This window comes from Centrocercus urophasianus, unplaced genomic scaffold, assembly GCF_019232065.1.
Source record: "Centrocercus urophasianus isolate 14NV4802_14NV808 unplaced genomic scaffold, USGS_Curo_1.0 seq_15, whole genome shotgun sequence".
Taxonomy (NCBI): domain Eukaryota; kingdom Metazoa; phylum Chordata; class Aves; order Galliformes; family Phasianidae; genus Centrocercus; species Centrocercus urophasianus.
In genome coordinates this window covers 10,551,189-10,572,345 of record NW_024884697.1, presented here as the reverse complement: position 1 = coordinate 10,572,345, position 21,157 = coordinate 10,551,189, and the positions used below count along the sequence as shown (strand labels likewise).

Sequence of the window (21,157 nt, the reverse complement as noted above, 5' to 3'; positions counted from 1 at the left end):
AAAATTATCAGAGTACTAAGAAACTCTGAGAAGATTTAAGGTGGCTGACAGATTACTCTCTATTTGTCTCATGAAATTTCTGGCAACTTCTGAATCATCCACTTTCTGTCAGAAGGATCATTAGATTGGGTGGACTACGGTGTGATCTTATCTATCTATATGGGTTTGCTTGCATTTTTAGCATGTCTAGTCTCAAAAATGATAGCTCAAATGTGTATGGTTAAAAACAAAATATTAACATAATTAAATAAAAGAATGTTGAAAAATATTAGTGAGTCCTTTGAGGAAGAGAATATAAAGAATAATAAAAGACATAAAGACATACTATTTATACAAAGTTATTTTTTGTCATCTAAAATTTACCTTGAAGGGCAGTGCACGTGCCTTATCACTAGATTTTCCACAGTTAATAGGGGAAAGTAAATATACTGCCTAGCTCTGAGATACTTTTCCAAAGGAAAAAGCACCTACCTAAGGAAGGTGCTGAATGTGTTTCTAGACCACAATTTAGAACTTCAATCAAATAATAACTTAACTTGCAAGAATGATTTCATCTACGTTAGGAGTGTAAAACAGACACAGAACTGCATTAATCTGTGCAGTAAAGCATCGTAAGAGGTACTTTGCAGGTAGAGTAAATATTATTTCTGGCATTCCTGTATGTTCCCAGTGAATTACAGTGTTCAGCCACATGACCACTTCAATATGGGTAAGTAACTGAGCAGACTTACAAGTACTGAATACTTTGAATTTTCACAGTGTTTTAGCAAAATATTATTCATAACAGCTGTTTCTGTAATTGTAATACAGTACAGGAACTTAGCGTGTTAAATGGCCTTCATGCTCACTGGCTTAGGGCTGAATGAAAAACTGACCTGTTGAAGATTTTTTTGTGATCTTATGAGATGGCAGCAGGTATAATATGGAACCCAGATGTCAGTGAGGAGTGAGCTGTGCCTTCACATGGCTAGTTGTTGTCTGTCCTCCTATGCTCTAGTTTCTCTGATTAAGGGAGCTAAAGAAGGGAAGTGGGACTTTAGGTCTAAAAGAGGAAGGGAAATATACATTGTTGCGCTTGCAAAACCATATCTCCAAAAAATGCCAAAATCAGACCTGGTCACTGTCAGACTTCCAAGCTCTGAAGGTCCAATTACTGTCCTGTTTGGGGTATTTTGAGAATACCTGAAAACTGGTGGTCAAAGCACAGCTAAATTGAAAACCTAGTTTTCTACTTGTCTAAGAACAATAATGTCTTTGTTGGTAAGAAGCACTTCTGAAACAGTACATATTTTGAAAAAAAAAAAAAAAAGTTTGTCAAATCTAGAAAATTCCTCTGTAACCTAAACCCTTTTACCAGTCTGAAAGTCAAAGTGCTGCCATAAGCTTTAAAAAACTTGTCCACCAATTTCATAAATATCAGCTCAGAAATCTAAAGGTTATAGGTCTGATGTGATACAAACTGAAATTAAAAGTGTGGTGCCTTGGTTTTTGTCCTCTTGTTCTTAGATCTGCCATTGTCAAATGAAAGCTGCTGCAGTAGTAATTAGCACTAATGCTAATATTCGGAATGGTAGATAAGAGGATTAAGAATAAAAGACATTTTAAATCAAGGGTATGCTCATTCTATTTTTGGCTATTAAACACTTCATTTTGACTGACTGAATGTACGCATCACTGGGAGACAGACAAAAGTCATAACAAAAAAAGTCCATGAATATGATATATTGCAGAATTGTAGTTGTTGTAAAGGAACCTCTACAGATCATCTAGACCAGCCCCTTGCTAAAGCAGGCTCCCAAGAAAGTAGCTTACACTGCTTCAACCCAGGTGGGTTTTGAATATCACTAGAGAAGACTCCACAACCACTCTGGGCAGCCTGTCACCCTTACAGTAAAGGAGTTTGTCCTGATGTTTGTATGGAACTTCCTATGTTCCAGTCTGTGCCCATTGTTCTGTAGCTGGGTACCACTGAAGAGCTTTGCCCCATCCACTTGACTCCTGCACATTAGGTATTTATAAGCACTGGTCCCTTCTTAGTCTTCTTTTCTCTAGGCTGGACAGTCCCAGAAACACTGGACATTTAACATTAGAATCCAAAATAGATTCCGTTCTTTCAGTTTCTAACTGAAAATCTAATGCAATTTCCAACTTATGCACTCTGACATAAGACTGTATATTCTATGGTCAACCAACCATTGATTTAAAACTGAGTTTTGGACTATTATCTGTATCTATATCAAACGCATTTATAAGTAGTGCTAATAAAAATTACATAGTGGACCACATATCTTGACATAATCAGTTTATCTTAAAAATAATGAAAAAATCCATGGAGTTCCAAAGGAAAAAATATATAGAGGATGAGGACTAGGCATTTCAGTGAAAGAACAATGTTGTATTAAAAGAAAAAATAGAATCTTTGTCAATTATAACCTGCATTAAAAAAAAGAAAGTGTATCTTGGCCTTGAAATTCCTCAGCTAAGCCTTTGAGCCTTTGAGCTTACCACAAGAGGGCTTGCTATGGAATTCCCAACCTCAGTGGTAATGTGCTAGGCAAGTCAGTGAAGACAAAACATTATAATGATGGCATTTCCTCTCATATAGCCTAAGTAAATGTCGTATCTGGGCATAATGCAGAGACTAAATTTTTAAACAACATAACCTTTGCTCCAATGGTGTTTGGAAAAGCTATGATAAAAGCAGTTCTTTTATCTTGCCTGAGATAGATTCAAATTGATACTGTTGAAATACTCATAATAAGGCACTACAGTTCAGTTTCCTGCATGTACAAAAAGCACACCAAAGAAGTAATTTCAATTGTATTCAATTTAAAAAAGCCAACGAATTAATAAATAAATAAATAAATAAAGCTTACTGAAAGAGAAAACAGATGTTATGCTTATTGGTGGTAAAAAAAAACCACATAGAAGCTTAGGAAAAAGGAATGGAGCGCAAAAGAGAAAACACCTTTCCAGTATTACGGAAAACTCTATAGTACTTTCCCTTTTGAATGCTGCCTGCTGTTCCTGTCCTTGCCTCTCGAAAATTACATGCGGGAACTAAAGAAGGGCAATTAAAGCTTGGAACTGCTTAAATTGATTTGGATCTTTCAGCTTGGAAAACAGACAATGAAGGGGGATATGGCAGATATGTATAAAATCAGGAGAAACCTGGGAAAGTGCCTAGAAAATAAATGAATGGACGCCTGGCTTCTCACTGCATGGGAACAAGAGGATGGCCAATGAAATTAACAGATTTAAAATGAGCAAAGGAAATGTGGGTTTGTTTTTTTTTTTTCCTTCATAGTATGAGGAAATAGTGGCATTCACTGCCAGATGCAGCCAGTATCACAGAAACAGTCAAAAAGCAACAATACAAAGACAAAGAAGAAAGAATTGTGCAAGTCTATTAAATGTATTAAGAAACCCAGAATCAAGTATTCCATACAATAGAGATTGCTGAAGTGGAGATGTATCTCTGCATGCTAAGGGGTTGTAGGAGACGGGTGCAAGGTACAGTTCCCTTTGGTTTGGCTCAGTACTGCTGCCCTCTTCCTCAGGTATCTCCTGGCTGCACTCAGAAAATGTGTGCATGCTCCCTGCCATCCCAGCACGAAGGCAGGAGGTCAGCTGAAGACAGCAGCACTAAAGCTAAGCTCTTTGCATGAGACCTGGCTAAAAGCCTTCATACAGACAGGCAGTGCAAAGTGAGTATTTAATTGCAGAAATGCCACCCTGCTTAATCTATCTCACTGCTGTGCCTGCTTGTCTCAGTGCTCCTATTTCCAAGTGCAGCTGAACACTGGAGATGGTCTAACCTAACCTACCTGACTTTGCTGCTGAAATGGCCTGGAAGCCACAGTTACAGCTTCCGAGTGTTCCCTGCCACTCCTAAGCTGTATGAAAAGGTCTCCCTGATCTGCCAAGAGTCAGATAAAATTACTGGGGAGGTTTGCCCTGGTGACAGAGAACAGATCAGGAAATCAAGAGGAGCACAAAAGACAAAAAATGAAGAGGCTAACACCGTTGTATTTTTTCTTAACCTGAGCTCACCTATCTCAGGAAGTAGTACAACTTTTATCGATAAAGTATTTGATGATGAAGCAATAGATCTGAACTTGTTTCCTCAGAAATGGTAAGCCCTTTGGGAAAGAACAAATATTTTTTGGTGTAAGTACGGAAGCAGAAGAGTCATCATGCTTAAGAGATAACACAGCTCAGATCTAGCAATGTTCCCTATACTGATATGAAAACATCAAATACGTGGCACAGGGTGGGACATTCCACTTCTATTCCTTCTGCAGGGAGCAAAGAAGGGAAGTGAGGGGAAGGAGGGCTTTCTGTCAGATCTGAATCTCCGTCTTCAAGGAATCATAGAATCATCTGAGTTGGAAAGGACTTTCGAAGGTCAATCTAGTCCAACTCCCCTGCAATGATCAGGGACATCTACAGCTAGATCAGGGTGCTCAGAGCCCCATCCAGCCTGAAGTACCTGGTCCAGCCTGAAACAATCAGGTTTTGTAGGAATGGCAATATTTCAAAAGTTCCCAGAGCTTCACTGGTCTCCTTTAACAAACAAAAATTCTAATCTAAAAATGTGTTACAAAATAATAAAGATGTTGCTGAGGAACTAGGAGATGATAGCAAGAACGAATAATCACACATGAGATGTGCCAGAGCCAAAAGCTTTTAATATGAATATTTCCAACTCAGATCTGGGACTCAGATTCTAAGCCCAGAATGAGATACACGTTTCTTTTCACACTTATTTTCAGAGTTGGATGAAACAATATCCGCCAACAAATATACCCCAACTTCTGCTTACTAAGCCCTCTCATTTAGATTGATTTGTCTGTACTGTTTACATAGCTTTCAGTTGCTGAAGTATCAGTCAAAATTGTGTGAGTCAGCCATAACAAAATGTAAAAGACAAATCTTGTTTTTCAGTTATTAGAACAGTAACTGCAAATGCTAAATCTCCTCATATTTCTTATATGGCCACCAACTATTGATACTAAATTAAGAGGAAAGTAGCATGAAGTCCAATTATTGATATAAGGTGTACATTTGATATTTGATCACACACTGATCACAAATACGCATGAAAAACAAGTCATTGAAGTTGTACACAGAGTTTGTGTAAGCAAAATTGGCTAAACTAATTAAAATAATAAATGAGAATGTTCAATTATTTGTTTCAAAGGTGATAACTGCATTTGTTAATTTCTTGAGGCCCATTGCATACATCAAGAAGCAGCTTTCAAATTATTATTTACATAGCTCCAAAAGTAATGCCTCCTCATTATCTCTATGGAAACAACAGCTACAAAGAGTACAATAAGTCTGCTAAATAGAGCAAATTCTCAACTACAAAACACTATTATTCATCACAGTCACCACCATTAGCTATGCATGTTCACCAGCTATGAACAATATCCTGCATAATGCACTCATAAAAATCTTCATTAGTGGAGGTGACCCACTGCCACTGTCACCACTGCTGAAATGCACCACCCACTGCCTCACTGTGCCCACATCCACTGGTTGATCTCCACAAATGTTCAGCAAGTGTCAATGAATGTCAATGGGTGCCATTCTTTCTGCATGGAGGAATTCAGTGACACACTTCCGCTTCATATTCACTTCCACATCAGATATCCCTCTGCTGCCATCTGTAACACAGCAACAAAATCTAAAGGAATGTCGGTGAGAAGGTTCAACTCCTACTGCCATACCACCAACATCCACCTCTGATGTCATAGTGCAACATAACAGAATGGGAGGCATTACTTTGGGAGCAGTCCTCACGTAATAAAGATGCCTTAACATCATCTAAGTGATAGTAAAAAGCTAACAAAAATGACATTTAAAAAAAAATATGAACAGCACAACATAACAATGAAAAGAGATCTAAAAACTGTATCTCCATCTGTACTGGCCCATAGAATGTAAGCCCTGGGACAGTAGGATTACATCTTCTCTAAACTGCAGAGAATTGAGCATTCTTTGGATGCAATTTTAAGTGCATGTTTTTGGCAAGCTCCAGAAGACAGAAGAAATGAAAAGCTGTGACTTTAATATTACGTAGAGTAGCCCCAACACACTGGCAGCATAATCAGCAGCGCAAGATTATAAGCAGCTTGTGGTCTCATAAACTTTGCAATAAATGTTCAGTATAAACGAGGTGAATGAGTTGCAGACACCTTTTCTTTAGGTTATGACATCTGTGTACAACAGATTTTGAATATTTCTTAAATGAGGGCTTCATGGACCTTATGAACTCTGTGTAGGCCTCCAGGGGCCAACCATGTGACATTACCATGCCCTCACTTCACTGCTCTGTCAGATCCACACACTGCTTTACCAGGGAAGTTGACAGGATTGATTCGGTTTTGTAAATACTTGTGGTTCAATCAATCAGCACATTCACATGATATTATTTTATTCTATTTTTTCTAGTTACCTATGCATGGCATCTAGACCATTCTTTAGTATGCCATAAAACTTGCTCTGCAGTGCAAATGTAGAATAATTTAAAACTGTTGAAGCTTTCTCTTGAAATTCTTGCAAGCACCTTATAAGAATCCCGAAGAGGAAAACAGTACATAGACATTGTTAAAATATAATTAGTGATGTATTTGAACAAAATTCAAGACAATTATCACCTCCTTAAGGAAGTCTTACAAACTTCACCTACTCACCCTGAGTAATTTATTTTGACAGCTGACTAGACTATAATTAGGGCTTTTTTAATCACCGCTGTAAGGTTGAGTGAGTGGATTTTTGTTCTTGGGTTCATACATTTTCCTGATGGTTTTGCAGTGCTGTTTGATGGATCAAAGTTGCCTGGTGTTGATGCTAAAGTGGGATTCAAAAATAAAACCTTCTAAACTGTTCTCATATAAGATTCTCAATTATATTATTTTTGCTCAAGATGATTGTGATATTGAGAGGTCAGAAAAAGTAGACCTCTCAAAATTTAAGAAAACAAAAATTATTATTAAGTGTTCTCTGATTACATTTTTGAACACACCTCTAAACTTCTTCGCTGTTCTTGGTTTACAGTTAAACTTCGCAGCTAACCTTCAGTTTCTATATGTTCAGCCAGTGACTGAAGATTCCAGAGAAGTCTTTCCCTACTTTTTCCAGCTAAGCTTTTGAATCCAGGTTGTTTAGTTTTCTGGCCCTTGCTGATACATTAACATCTGAGTTAAAAATTAAAAGCAAAATTTATTTACTTTTGGTGTTGTGTCAGAATTAGTAATACATGATACATGGAAATAATTCCCTACTTGTTGGATATATAGAACCTCAGGACTATTTATAAAATCTGTTTTTCATCCTTGCTATTTTCTTACTGTTTTGGGATTTTGCTAGGGCCAACACTACCCTAAAGGAATAGTGGGCATGGCGTTAATGGAGTGACAGCTGCACTAGATGATATTAGAGGTCTTTTCCAACCACAATGATTCTATGGCTTCAGGATCTTCCAGAAATCTCAGGGTTCTGCTACAACAGACAGGCAGTGTTAAGAAAATGTTGTTCTTACATCACCAATGCATTCCCTACAAATGCTTGAACAAGAGCTCACCAGCTGTTTTCCAGAGACAGGGAGATTTTGGATGACTTGTGTTACTGTGACTCTTCCCCAGGCAGCATTCTCATTTAGGTTGGTCTCTGCAGCTTCTGCTAACAGACATTAGGCAGATATGCTAACTTCTGTGTCAACTAATGACATTTTAATAACTGGCTTCAGGATTGTCTATTCATCTACATTAAAATTAAATCACTAATTATAGCTGCGGATTTTTGCCCAAGAGTGTTCTGGCCGCCAGTGAATGCAATAGCAGAGGAAGTTTCTAAATTCACAAATACAGGAGCAGATAGCCAGGCTGTCAAACTTTCCAACATCACAGATGAGCTCATCTTCTCTTGCTCCAGGACCTCAGCTGTTCCCAGTAAGAACTATTTTTTTCCAGACAGACTGGGAAAAGGCTGTTGAAGTAAGAATACATGAGATTGTTTCTGTTTCCTAATCAGGTGTTTTTTTTTCATGAAGAATATTAGTAGCAAATCAATTCTTATAAAACGGATGCAGTATGTTATATCTGTATAGGAGGTGGTCTGAATCAAATCAGATTTTCAGAAATTTTGAAGACATCCAAATTAAGACATACGGAATGAATATGCATTTAAAAATACACATTTTCCTTGGGGAAGTTACTTTTTGCTTCACTCTTTTTTGGAGATTTCAGACTCCAAACTTTTCTCTATCTTTGCTTCCATATTTCTTCCATTTTATATAGCTTTTTTTTCTTTTAGCTATTTTTTTTTTCTTAAGAAAGTACTAGAGTGGTTTTATCCCAGAAATATTCAGCATTCCTCATTTGTTACTGAATCTTTTAGCTATTAGCAGTCCCATATATGAATTTAGGCACATAACGTTATGTCTAGAAGTACAAGAATCAAGGAGAAAGAACAATTTCACTTTTAAAGAACAGATACTGCTTGAACTGTTTTCATCACTCCTTTAATTTCTTCCAAGTCCAAGCCAGGTGAATAAAAATAGCTCTCTTGAACACAAAATCTTTTGCCGTTGGGAAATAACTGTTCTCTCATCAGACCTTAGAATCCTGTGGATTGAAGGTGGAAATACATTTCAGATAAAGTAGCTATAAACTATCCTGTGTTAAATTCAGGTGGAGGTGGCTGTGGGAAAGGAAGAGGCTTGCTCCACAAAGATTAAGGTCCTGACCTTCTTTCTCCAAGATATTCTTCAAGTCTGTATTTCCCTCTGAGCAGCAGAATAAATCAATTTTAAATAATGGCCTAGAAGGGAGATGATTGTTTATCAGATGCTGTGCTCACTGCACATCATCATACATCTCCCAGCTGCCAGGAAATATAAAGAGACCTTTAGCTCTCAAGTTTTGATTTTACACTGAGTGTAACAGAAGTGAAAGATTAAATAACATTCCTTAAAAGGCTACTGTAACTTATTTTAGGAACTTTACAAACATGAATCACAGAAGTATGAATGCAGAACACTGGAACAAGACTCTGCAACAATTCAGCTTGATAAATATATTAGTAACTATTTTACTGTATTTTATACATTTTAAATGAATCCCATCACCCGACCTCACCCTTCAAAGAATGACACTAAAGTTAATCTGAAACTCCCACCTTCTCATGAAATGTATTTTGTTGATGTCTCATAGTGCTGACTTCCTTAACTGTCTTTTGACTGAAACAACATGCTAGAATAATTCTCCTCAAGTTGGACTAGTCCTGTATTTCCCTTTTTATAGGGAAATAATTTTACAGGCATATTTTATAAGGATATATTTACAGTTTCACAGTAGCATTTTAATGGATTTATGATTGGAAACCTGTTGATTCCGGTTCCCTTTTGACAACCTCAGTGAGGCGCTGTAGGCTGTTTGACATTTTCTTCAAACTTTCTTCTTCCAGAAAGAATGTAATTTTTGTATTCATTCATTTAAGCTGCTACAGGAAAACTCTGTCTTATCAGTTAGAGAGGTACGCAGGAAATCTTTGTCTTATTTGCCTAAGAAGGCATCTGCAGATTGTCCAAGATAGACTTCTTGCACACACAGATTAGAACCAAGCAAATTAATGTTAGGCTTTGATGTGATAGGTACTTCCCAGTGTCATTTCATCACATGGTTAAAGAAGAACTAAGTAGGGAAGGAAGCAATCATGGATTGTTGGAGTGAGTCCAGAGGAGGGCTATGAGAATGCTCAGAGGGCTGGAGCACCTGTCCTGTGAAGGAAGGTTGAGGAGTTAGGCTTGTTCAGAAGTCTCTGGGGAGACTCCATTGTGGCCTTCCAGTAGCAAAAGGGGGCCAAGAGGATAGGGATAGGGACTTTTTATCAGGGAGTGTAGTAATAGGACCAAAGGTAACAGCTTTAAACTAAAGAGGTGAGATTTAGATTACATATGGAAGAAATTCTCCCTTTTGAGAGTCATAAAGCATAGTTTGCCCAGAGAAGCTTTGGATCCATGTGTGATCATGAAAGTTTCAGTGCCAGGTTGGGTGGGGCTCTGGGCAACCTAATCTAGAAAGAGGTGTCCCTACCCACGGCAGAGCAGTTGGAAGTAGATGGTTCTTAAACATCCTTTCCAACCCCAACTATTCTATGATTCTATGATTTTCTAATGAATGAAGATGGCCCACTTGAGTCTTCTCATTCCTAAACTGTATAATTGGGCCATTTCTAGGTTTTTCTTCATTAAATACCTGAAATAATAAGATTCACAATGTCATTCTTCCCAGCAGATTGGAGGATAACTTTCAATCAGGTACAGCATGCTGAGGAGCGCAATGTGAGATCCTAAATAAACCCTTGTTGCTTCAGCTATGAGATCACCAGGAAACTGGCCCCAAGATTATCAAGAAAGTACCACAGCCACAAGAGTATGTGCCCTTTGTCATATGTCACAATTAATTTTACACATTATCTGGGCATGAATAAGATTGCTGTGGAAATGCATAGTATCTAGGTGCTTCCCACTCATTTCTTGGCCATGATGGTATTCAGGCACAAATAGACACTATGGTCCCGAGGCCAAAGATCTCTGCGCACAAAGAACAGGAGAAATGAAAAAGTTGTCAGTGCAGACTAAGTTAATTGTTACTGGAGTCGATGGTCCAAATTTTGTACTTAATTTATGCTAGAAATCTACAAAGCAAATAGATTTTTCCCTAGTGAAAGCTGATAAGCAGTGGAAACAAGAGATGTTAAAACACAACCACACTGTTCAGTTTGTCTCTCTGAGACAACATCTAACAGTTGCCTGAAGGTGGTTAGACAAATAGTTAAAAACAGAGCAAACAAGCTGTTGTTTACCAGGTTGACTGTTTAAAAATTTCAACTAAAGGGGGAGGGGAAAAAAAAAAAAAGCAACAGCTGAAAAATCTGTCCTATATCTTTTTTTTGTTCTCTATCAAGGACAGCCAAATGTTTTTGATGTGTGGTCTGCACAGTCATTACAGATTGAAGCCAACATGCACAACTGTCCAAGTGTTTCTTATCTCTCTCTTTCCCATTGACACACTGTGTTGCCCTAGGCTACTTTTTGTTGGCTGTCCTTGTTTTGCTTGGTTGTTTCATTCCTGATCCTCAAATCCTGTTCTGGGGTAAAAGACTTTTCTACTTAGTCATGGATACCTCTTGACTCTGCCCTGTGAGCCAGTGAAGCAACAAAGGGAATTAAATGCAAAAACATCTGTCTCTGTCTGTCTTTAGCTTTCGAACACTGCAGCTGATAAAAATTCTCTGGTAATGCTCAGTCAGGTCCTACAAAAAAGACAAAAGGTTATTCTTGAAAATAAAGACAAATGGTTATTCTTGAAAATAAAAACCACATCAGTTAGGTATATGTAAATTCTTTCCTTAAAATAATCTGCGAGAGAAGCAATCTGTAAGATTTCTATAGTTTAAATACTGATGCAATTATAGACATTCCTGCTGTGAAAAAAATCATAATCTCAAATTCCAAGTATATCAAAAGGATGATTGTTTCATTTATAGCAAAACCTATGTGGAAGATCTGTATTTACTAGAACCTTTATACTTTCACAAGACTACTCCCTTACAGATACAGATATCAAAGACCCAATCCTCTTTCCACATGAGCGCAACTCAAATACTTCCAGTGATGTTAATAGATTTACAGTGTTATGAAAACGATGCAAAGTTCAAGCATTTAAGAAATGCAGTTCTGTGAAACAGAGGGTTGTTTGTTTTTTTTTTGTGATACTTGAGTGATTACTTGTGACAGAATTCACCATATTTACTCTTGTAAATGGCAAATAATTTCTCTTTAATTTTCATTCTGGAAAGAAAATGGCTCAGGAAGAGTCACAAAGTAATAACAACCTTGAACACTTACACAACGTTTCACATTTCAAACTGCTTTGGAAATATAAGCCAATTAAGTTGTCTTTATGATTTATGCTAAGGGAGACAAGAAATATATAAACAAAGTCAAACTGAGATGCAGGGCTTCAGACTACAGCTCTGTGAATTACAAATCACAGAAACAGCTTAGGGATGTAGAGCACAGGGGACTGGGCTAATGCTAGGAAGTGGAAGATAAAACCACGCAACAGACTGTGTAATAGCTAGTATGTTATAATTTAGTTGGTGGTATATGGTCATTTCTTTCCATATGCAAGAGAGAACACGTAAGTATGCTACTTGGCTAAATAAGCATTATCAGCTGTGTCTTTCATCACTACAAACATCTATCACTCATTAGCTCATTAATGACTTTCTGGAGATATCTGATTTACAATGCAATCACCCCTAGCAGTTCTGTCTAAATTGATAACCAAAGGGCAATTAAAATCAGTGCCCATACCAGACCATTAGGTGATTTAAGGAGGAATAGCTGTGCTACTGGTTCCTTTTAAAAGTACATTGTTAACATTAGGAGCATAAGTGTTAATTAGAGTAATGACTTTATTCAGCAATTTCTTTTCTACAAGGCCATTTGGATCAGAATCCAGCTCCTCTTTTTGAAAGGGCAAGTTCTTTTTAATTAGGACAGCTACTCCATTGGCACCAGTAACAAATGTGGAAAGAGATAAAGGTCTAACCCACTAGGATTTTTCCATCTTTTTCTTTCTGTGTAGCATTCACTATTATTGAAAAAATCAGTTGTACGCAGAAAAAAAACTATAAAGTCTTCATTCTTTTAATGTTAATGTACAACTTTTACAAACATTTTTTTTGCAGCACAGATATTCTCATATGGTCATTTTTGAGATACATTCTCCTCATTGCATGCTTGAGTGGGCAGAGCAGGAGCTCCAGGTCATTGCTATTCCACTGGATGATCCCCCTAAGGCAGGGGTCTGTGCCAGAGTGAGACTAGTTAAGAAAAAGCTTCAAAGACTATTTAATTTCAAGCCTGGTCTGCTTTTGTGCATCTCTCACCCTTCAATCATGCTCTGACCCTGTCTACGCACAAGCATGCAACTGAGAGAGGACAGGCTGCTCTTGGCAACAGTAATGCCCAGTGCCTTGCCCAGTGCTGACCTGAGCTTCAAAGGAAGGGAGTTCTGATTTGAACATGGAAAAATCCACACAGGAACAAAGAGATGTGACAAAAACATGTAGGGTGGGGAAAGAGAAGAAGAGAACACACCTCTGCCCTGATAAGGCAGGAAACCTTTTTCTTCATCATTCTTGACTGGACCAGAATAGCCTTACAAACTGTCTGAAGACCATTGCCACCTTTCCCTCTAAAGAGTCAGGATGCATTATTACAAAGCAGTCTGGCTTCTCACCAATTCAGTGCCTCTCAGTATTTCTTAACTCTGCCCTTTTAAGTGCATATGCTCTGGGCATATTCAGTTACAGCTATTAGTGCTAGAGGATAGGCTTGAGTCATCACTCTCATAAAGGTGTCAAACAAGTAATGGTCAGAAAAGAAGGGATGAGTCCATCAATGCATAACAGGATTTGTTTATAAAGGTACCATTTTTAATGGGTACTGGTGATACTGGAGTGAAAGACAAAGAACAGGCTAGTATTCATGATGGAAGGGCACTGAAGAGACTTCATTTGCCAGAGCAGAAGGATGCAAAAGGAGACCTCAGAAAGGCTCTGAAGCACCCTGTTGCTGCGGAGGGAGGACCCATGGGTCACAACTCTGACTCTGAAAGAGTTAAGGATAAGGACTAGATATGGCTGGAGCTAGACACGTAGTCATCAGCTGACTGATGGGAACCAAGTCCTTCTGGACACAAGGACCCGGAAGAATCACTGATTCCAATCCCTAGCTCCATACAGGAACACTCAAAAATCAGACCATGTGTCTGAGAGCAGTGTCCAAACGCTCCTTGAACTCCAGCAGCTCCGCGCCGTCCCCACAGCCCTGGGCAGCCCGTTCCGCGCCCACCGCCCCCTGGTGCAGAGCCTTTCCCGAGCCCCTTTTCCCGCCCCTCCCCTGACGCAGCTCCATGCCGTTCCTTCGGGCCCTGTCGCTGTCACACAGAGCAGAGCTCAGCGCTGCCCCTCCGCTCCCTGTGAGGAGCTGCAGCCGCCATCACGCCTCCCCTCGGCTGCTCTGCTCTGGGCTGAGCAAACACAGGGACTTCAGCCGCTCTTCTTTTGCTCCTCTAGTGCTGGTCTACAAACTTGTGGCCAAATTATGTGTGCAAAAGCATGATGTGTAGACCCCTACAGAAAACAGCAGGGTCTGTTCTCCACATCAGAAAATAAGGCGACTCATGCAGCCAGAAGTGTGCAGGTGGACACACACACACATTCACACTTACACACGGTGCTTTGGCACACACAGAGTAGATTTCTCATACACTCACGTGAGTAAAAGTGTTGAAGGCAGTTTTTAGTTTGTCCCTGACCTGGTGAGCATGTCAGTGGGAATATGCAGCTATATATTTAATTTATTTAATCCTATAATTGACAACAGAAATTAGTATTTATAACAACAGTGTAGTCTTTCTTCTTGCTTATGACTAGCTCTTATTCGGACTGTTTGACTTGTTTGTGCTAAGCACAACAGCCCAAAATAGTAGAAATAAGTTATCCATATGAAGTGGGCCAAATCCTGCTCAGTTCTGCTCCGTGATGTTATTGAGGACAGTTGTTGCAGCCGAATTTGAACCAGTATGTCTAAACTGGAAAGCTTACTGCACTACAGATTTGCTGTGTTGAAGCTACAAGGGTCAGCACACTGACACAGTGAATACAGGTAATAAGCCTGAGAGGGCACTTTACACTTTTCAGCCAAAATGTATAGTAAATGAGAGGAATATGTAACTATTACTATGAAATAATTCAGTGGTGTAAGCCTTGCTTTATGTGGTTCACAGTGTCAGAAAATCAAAGGTTACAAAGGCATGGAGAATGTATAGGAATGAGATCCTCAGAAGAAAGGCAAGATGGTGATTACTGAGCAGGCTGCAAGGAGAAACTTACAGAGCTACTGTCTGTTCTGATTTTTTAGCCGTGTGTCCCACATTAAAAGTGCCATTCAGAATGATCCGAAAAGTTGCTGCTGTGCGCTATTAAAGTGCTATGTTAGCAGCTACTTCACTAGTAGCTCCCTACTACAAAGCTTTTGTATTTCCTTTGGAAATGCTGAATTTCTATGCGTGTTTTCTGTCCAGGAGAACTAAATTTACAGCTTTTACAGATGGCATTGACACTATATTCACTAACCTTGCTCAGCAAGACCTATTTCTGTGTAAAGTTCTCAAAATAGCTTTTGGACTGCAGCAGTGTCGCAGGTTTGGAACAAAAAACCTGAGGCTAGTGGAAGTTGTACCTGACCCCCATTCCTCATCATTACCGTGTTACTGGAGCATCATTCTTATTGATAGTTCATGCGAGTGCTTCTAGCTGATTTTGTCTGAAGCAGACTGTAGGGCTGTCAAGTATAAACTACTCTGCTGGCAGATAAATAAGAACTATGAGAAGGAGAGGGGTAGGAGAAGGCAACTGAGCTGCCAAGGTGTACAGATCCTCCACCAGTGCATCTGCTTCCAGGGAGAATGTCTGTCAATGCCTCAGCAAAGCAGTGAAATCCATCTGTCATACTGACATAAGTAATTTAACTCAAACACTGCAAAATAAAAGATGCAAGTGTCTTCTAACCCATTAGGTCTTTTTTGGTTTTACCACTACCCTCACATACAAATCTTTCATATTCTACCTCTAAGCCTTCTTTAAGTTTCTTGCAAAGTTTCAGTTAAAACTCAGTCATTGACTTTATTTGAAGAAATTGAGGTGTGGATTTCTGTGAGTATAGATATTTCTTTTACCCATATTTTATGACATATTTTATAAATCGCCACACTGATTAATCATCAGACTGTACATTTTAAGATCAATGAAGGTCTAATTTTTTTTAAGTTCTTTTTAAAAATTTTTATCTTCTATTTAGACTTTTGGCTAGGAAATGTCTTCAGGGAAGATTTTTAGTGAAATCTAACTCATTTGCTATCTATGTATATGTCAGTCACTGAGAACATCAAATAGCAGGTTATACACACTAATAGCCTCTTGTCATTTTCATCTCCCTTTTTTTTTTTTAACCTCTCCAGACGTAACTCGCATTAAATGGAACTGAAAAGTTAACATGCAGAACTATTTTCAAAGAGGAAAGCCAACAGGTATTTCTCATTCAAACGATTACATTTTGATTTAATTTAAAAATATAAATAAAAATTGTTGAACTGAAAACAATTTTTTTTTCGGGGAAAAGAAAAACAGTGAGATACTAACTGTTTTATCAAATCTGTCCCTAAGATAAAACCCTAGCACAGGAGGGAGACTGACTTTTTACGGGGGCAGATAGTCACAAGACAAAGTGGAACAATTTTAAACTAAAAGGTAAATATAGTTTAGATGTTAGGAGGAAATTTTTACTCAGAGAGCACTGAGGAGAGGCATAGCTGTGGATGCCCCATCCCTGGAGATGTTCAAAGATGTCGGATGGGGCCCTGGGCAGCCTGGCCTATTGGAAGGTACCAACAGCAGGGAGTTCAGAACTGGGTGATCTTCAACGTACCTTGCAATCCAAGCCATTGTATGATTCTTTATCTTTTCCCCCTAGTAGTTGTTCTTTCTAACTCAATCAGATTACAGCTTCTTAGCTGTTTTATTACTAAAAGGTAATAATTGAGTAAACCTTCTATCAATACCCATAGAACTAATAATTAGTATTTTATCTCCTATAGCATTTTCTAATACTTTCAAACTCCCTCACAAGTATTTGCCAATTCAGTCTCAGAACATCGCTCTAAATTAAGAATTGTAGCAAATGTGTTATAAAATACACTTGAAATTAAGAACAATATTGTTCAAGATTTTTGCCCACTCATGCTTTGAAACACACAATTATTTCCTATACACAAAATGAACCCTTATTTTTAAAACACTGATACTTATTTAAGCTGACTGCAAGGGAAACAATTTGTGGCTAATGAAGCTCTTTACAGAGTGGAGCAGAGAAAACCAGAGGGAGCTTTTTGCTGGATGAAGAGGCCAATGCGTTGCACAGTAACAATCTATCAGAAGCCTCTGGCACTGCTGTTGTGGTGGGGAGGTGCCACACTGATAATTCTATTTGGCATTATAAAAGCAGATAGTGCTCCAGTGTTCTTTGGGACACAGGATGCAGATTTTAATTGGACTTTTTACATTTATAGAATAAACAGACGGTATGTCCTTTTGAGAGTCTTGTTATGGAGTTGCTAAGCAGCCAAAATCTGATGTGCATGTGTCCCATGTGCTGTGCAGAACCTAAGCAGAGCACCCACATCATCTCTGGGTGCGTTTGTACCTGCACAGGCTCCCAGCACACAGCAGTGCCCCCAGATGCTGCCTGTATGCCACTGGACGTGCCTGTGCCTCACTTTGCCTCGTGGGAGTAGCTCTTTAACCATGCCCTCCCACCTCTAGTGTCACACTGGCAGCAGCACGTTGGGAATGCCAAAACTATTATATGGCCCCATCTGCTGTGAGCGCTGAGAGTGCCAGAAATAGATTCACTCATGATGCTGTGCAACATAGCATCACAACTTCCGATCTGTGTTTGGAAAGAAAAAGGACTCCTATTATGGGACTGCTCCAGTTCTGACCTTGCCCAAGGTGTTTGCATTTGTCACTGCTGGGGATACACTGATGTGATGATGTACCTTCAAAGCAGGGCTCTGCAGAAGTTACTGCAATCTGAAATAAGCTACTTTTTCCCTCTAGAAATTATATTAGTTACTAAGAAGGGATAGCAACCAGGTTCTCAGATTGTAAAATAACATGGTACCTTTGTGGACACATCCTCCTGTGAACATCCTGAATTAATTGCTATTCAAATTATTGCCTGTCATTTAGGAAACAAATCCAGTCTTAACTTTAAAAATTTAATACATGGTAACCATCTCTAATTACTTGCCTCCACTGCTAAAAACATGTGCTTTACGTCTAACTGAGCAGGTTCTAGTTACAACCAGTGGAGCTTATATGCTGGCTGTGAGACTGGAGAACTATCTATTACTTGATATCTATTTCTGCAAACACCATGGAAGTACTTGCAAAATGTGACAAAGTCACCCCTTCAGATTCATTTTGCTAAGCTAGACAGATTGAGGTCTGAGCAGCCCACATAAATCACATTTCCTACTCCTATAATATTTTTCATGAACTCTCTCCCCTGATTTGTCATCTTCCTGCTTAAACTGCGTGCACCACAACTGGGCAGAGACAGCCAGGACAATTTAAACAATTTCATACACAAAGGTTATTTATCCTCCCAAGTCCTGCTGGTTTAATTCTCTGCTCTACAATCACCTTATATCTTTGCCCTGATACCAAAGCACTTTCAGTTAATATATTTTTCTATGCTCTTACACCTTTTAGGTGTCACAAATTATAAGAAAAATAAAAGACGACCCATGTAAGTGTGCCCCAGACTTTTCCTTCATGAAAACAAGCAAGCAAAAACACACAAAAACCCCAAGTAAACCCTTCACCATTTACCTAGGTAATCTAACTCATGTGTTGTCTGTCCTTTACCATTGTCCTTTACACTCTCTGCTCAATAAAACGTCTATTTACAGATGTTTCAGTCTTGGCTTCTGAGATTGAGTAGCACAAGATTCAGTTAAACACATGCTGAAATCACACTGAAAGTTATGTCCTTTGTCTATCACCTTCTATAGGAAAACACTGTTTTTAGACACTATTTAATAACTGCAGATGCATAAGAAAGATGTCTCTGGGGCGGTGTTGCACGGAAGGAGCTGTGAGAATCAAACAAATTAATCTCAGCAGTGATAAGCCAAAGCAAATAGACAAATGTTTTTTGAATCATTTATTTTGTAATCAGTCCTTACCACTGAGAAACCTGCAGAGCGTTGGATGTACAAAAGTTTAGGTAGCAGGGAGACCTATGTCAAAACCTGAGAAAACAATGAAAGGTGGATATGTACAGGAGTATGGATTCCATCCTGTTACTGACAGCTGCTGCATGACAAGCTATTGGTGCAAAAATGATACATGAGTGATATTAGCTACCTCTACAGTTTTGTAACTTTTCATGAAGAATGAATGATATACAATATATTGAATCCATCCCAGACTGCTGACACATTATAACCCTGACTGTGTAAGCACACAGTCAAAATTCAACTAATTTGTCATTAAATGATGCAAATATAATCCTTTACATTCACTTTAATAACCCCTTTTCATATGTTCAAGAAAGAGGTATGTTCTTATCAAGGCTTTTATCAACACTCGCGTTAAAGAAACTCCCTAGATATTTTGGCTTCTAGCTAGGCTCCCACAGTAATCAGCTGTTTTTCATATGTGACTTATTATACAATCTGTAGAGCATTTAGCTACGCTTAGAATCAAAGGATCAGGGGATAATTCAGATGGGCTTGGACCTCAGAAGGTTGCTATGTCCAACCTTCTGCTCAAAGAGGAGTGACCTGTTGAGTCAGACCAAGTATTATTTATTGAATTGACTCTTGAAAACATCCAAGGACACAGACTGTACAATCTCCCTGGGCAGCCTACTCCACCTTCTGATACCCTTGTGGTGAAAGTTTCACCATCTATCCAGATCTATAGCTATGCTCAGGTTCATAAAGCCCAGAATACATTTGGCCATCTGGATCCCTCAGAAGTCTTGCTCTCAAGCGTACTGACTATTCTTTCTGTTCGGTATTATCTGAAACCATGATGACAGTGCCAGGATAAACTTTCTCATTTGTCACTGGCATCCATGTAGAATGCAGACAGTTAACCACTAGGCTCTGCAGCCCAGTTCAACCAGCTTTTTACCCATCTATGTGTATCATGCCATTACACACTTACACGTTTGGTTACAGTCACAGTATATGGCATAATGGAAAAAAGATTAGAGTCAAATTTGTAGTTCTCACGATCTGATGAAAGCTAAACTAATGGACAACTTGTATTTGATTAATGTGACTTGATGATGAAGGCAGCTTCTTGTATTTTGCTGAGAATTTACCATGTCAAAGGCAGATTCATAAGTGTATCTGAAAAAACTACAGTTTTCACAAAATGTCTGAAAAACATGTGAATATTGTAACCGATTCTGATACTTGTTCATGAATAACTGGCTTCCATGTCTCCATTATGAATGGGCAATGGAAAGAGGAACATGAGTAGATGAATAAAACAGTGTGAAGACAACAAGCATCGAAGTTAGGAATCTATTTGATTTTATTTATGAATAATTGGAATCCCCACTCACTAAAAAACATCTTATGCATTGTAGTATTGCAAAGGATCACTCAAAACTTGTTATTTCTTTAGTACTATTCATCTTCCAGGTGCTTTAATGATTAGAACATCGCAAATGAGAAACATTTTTATATATATGTATATATACACATATAGTATTACTTAGTTCAGCCCCTGCCAGTGCAGAAGTTTTTCTTGCCTTTGTCCTACATGCTCATGTAAAAAGTCCCTTTAGGTACCTGAAAGTCACTGTAACATAACTCCTGAACCTCTTCTTTTTCAGGCTGAACAAGCCCAGCTCTCTCATCCTTTCTTCGAAGGAGCTTCAGCACTCTGATCATCTTATGCCTCTCTTCTGGATCCACTCTAACAGCTTCATGTTATTCTTATGCTAGGGTCCCCAGATCTGGATGCAGTACTTGAAGTGGGGTCTCACAAGAGTTTTTTCTCTGAGAAAAGCCCAAAGGCACCTCATATGGGGAACGTGGCACAGCAAACACAGTGCAATACAACTACTTAGCCTTGCAAACCCATGCCACCACCAAAATAGGTCTGCCAAAATACTAAGCTTGACCAATGAGCTTTTCATTTTTTCTCTGTCATTTCTAAATTCATGATTATTACTCTTCACTAAAATACATATGTGGTTTTCTTTGAAAAAAAAAAAAAGGGGGGGTTTTGAAGGGCAGAATAGTTGAAAACTGATCAGACTAAGTCAGGAAAACTTTCTAGGCAGGAGAGAGCAAGGTTGCACAGATATGAGCAGAGGACAACTCTGGAGGATGACTATGGAAAGAGTGAAACATTCCTTACCATTCCAGCCAGATATTTTCTATTTTGCTTATTTTAACTGGTGACACACCACAAAGATGCACAT

The 21,157-nt window shown here is 38.7% G+C and overlaps 1 protein-coding gene across 2 annotated transcripts in view; it reads right to left on the bottom strand.

Moving 5' to 3' along the window:
* Positions 1-21,157, bottom strand: part of MAGI2 (membrane associated guanylate kinase, WW and PDZ domain containing 2) — a 699,411-nt gene that overhangs the window by 245,479 nt on the left and 432,775 nt on the right. The gene's annotated exons all lie outside the window — the stretch shown is intronic.